At 43.3% G+C, this 2,083-nt stretch overlaps 1 pseudogene; it reads left to right on the top strand.

Annotated features, from left to right (window-relative positions):
• The first annotated feature begins 1,454 nt into the window (after positions 1-1,454).
• Positions 1,455-1,769, top strand: LOC105943844 (annotated as a pseudogene).
• Positions 1,770-2,083: the final 314 nt, after the last annotated feature.

A 2,083-nucleotide genomic window follows, 5' to 3' on the forward strand; every position in this document is an offset into this window, starting at 1 on the left:
CTCCCTTGCCTCCTGGATTGAATGTAGAGGCAGTTCGCCAGGCTCTCTTTTCATCTTTGTCTGCAGTGCCTCTCCTTGGCACACCCCATTCCCTTCCCGGATCATTGAACAATGCTTGTTCAATGCTGGTCTGCACTGATGGCGCTCTCCTCAGTGCTCCTCTTCCTGCGTAGACGCTGAGGGGTCTCCTTCGCACACTGGCTCCCGTCTCCCTTAGTAGAAATCCTTCAGGACTGTTCTGCAAACCCCACTGAGTGTTCATCCCCTAGTCAGATCCATTTGTCCTCCTCACTCCCTAGAATCCCCCCCCCCCTTGTAGACTTCTGGCCTGCATTTATTCTGTTCCTAGCGTTCTCTCCAGGAGGCCAGAGGAGCTTCCCTCTCTCAGCTTGGGTGAAAAGAATTGTCTGTTTGTGGTGTTCACCTTCTCTGTGACAGTCCTCCTTTGTAGGTCTAAGGCTTTAAAATAAAATCCATGAAAGCACTCAGTGACAAGTAGGGTAGCTCAGTATTTCTTTTGTGTTCATGTATTAATGAGAAATTTAATTATTCAATTCGTTTGTTTGTCCATCATGATATCACCCTATGTAGTCTGTTTTCTAATCTAGTTAAAACCGGTTTGGTTCTCATGAGTTTAAATGCATGTATAGCACCAACAACTAACATTAACAGTGCTAAAAGGTGGGAGAAAAACAGAAAGCCTAGAATAACTCAGTGATCTGTGGTACCCCATCATGCCTACAGCAATATTGCCTCTTAATTGTATATTAACAATTAGTCTGTTTTGTTGGTAATATATTCTATGTTTTTAACACTATCTAGTCTTGTCAGAAGATAAATACAAGCCAACTCAAAGGGCTTAAGTATTCCCTGCATTAAAGAACAAATGAGTCCTCCTTAAATTAACACTCATTAGGCCTCACTTTCACTGCCAAGTTCAAGCTGCCATTAACTACAGCACGGACCATCTCTTTAGTCCTATCTTAAGAGTCAACAATGATGAGCCAGGGGTAGTAGAGCACACCTTTAATCCCAATTCTGGGGAGGCAGAGGTAGGAGGATCACTGTGAGTTCAAGGCCAGCCTGGATTAGAGCGAGACTCCACCTTGAAAAACCAAAAAAAAAAAAAAAAAAGAATAAGAAGAAAAGTGGACAATGATGAAAAAAGCATAAAACAGGAAATAGTTTACAATGAAACAAAAGTGATTACAGCCTAGGACTGCATTTCTCATTTGTTAATCCTATGAAATCTAGCTCACACAAGCTGCATCATGTGTATGTTGGCCGAGCGCATCCTTGAATGGGAAGTGATGGGAACATGCTTGACATTTTTATTCCCATCACCATTATTGGTGATTCAGAAATTGGTCTCTGAAAACTGGAGCACAACTATAGATTTTTATCGATGGCGATTGGCCCGTGTGTCGCAGTTGGGGGGCAGCCGCTGAGCCAAGATGCTGCGGAACTTGCTGACCCTGCGTCAGGTTACACAGGGATCCATCAGCCCTGCTTCCCACAGGCATTTTGAAAATAAAGTTCCAGAGAAACAAAAGGTCTTTCAAGAGGATAATGCAATCCCCAAGTATCTGAACAGTGGGGTAACAGATGCCTTCCTGTAGAGAGGCACCATGTTTCTCTCACTCGGTGGAGCAGTGTGTGCCTTGTACCTGTTGACTCTGGCTTCATTTCCAGAAGCAGGATTGACTTCAGGCATCCCAGCCATCATTTGGCTTCGGCTTTATTCAGCTCTCTATGGACCAGTAATCTGATAACGACTGAGCTCTTTCTTTTGGGATCAATATTTATTTTCTTGTACTAAGTGCCACCAATAAAGCAATCTTTACCATGAAGAAAAGAGAAAGATACCTAACTTCAACTTCTGACCTTCACACACACACATGCATATGCATCCATATATACACACAAGTGCCTAAACATATATAAACACACACACACACGTGCACACACAAGAGAAGATGAAATAAATAATGTGGAGACTGATTGAGGATGACACCTGATGTTAACCTCAACATGCACACTCATACAAGTACATGCACACCCACACGCAAATGTGCCCCCCCCA

Source organism: Jaculus jaculus, chromosome 12, assembly GCF_020740685.1.
Source record: "Jaculus jaculus isolate mJacJac1 chromosome 12, mJacJac1.mat.Y.cur, whole genome shotgun sequence".
NCBI lineage: Eukaryota > Metazoa > Chordata > Mammalia > Rodentia > Dipodidae > Jaculus > Jaculus jaculus.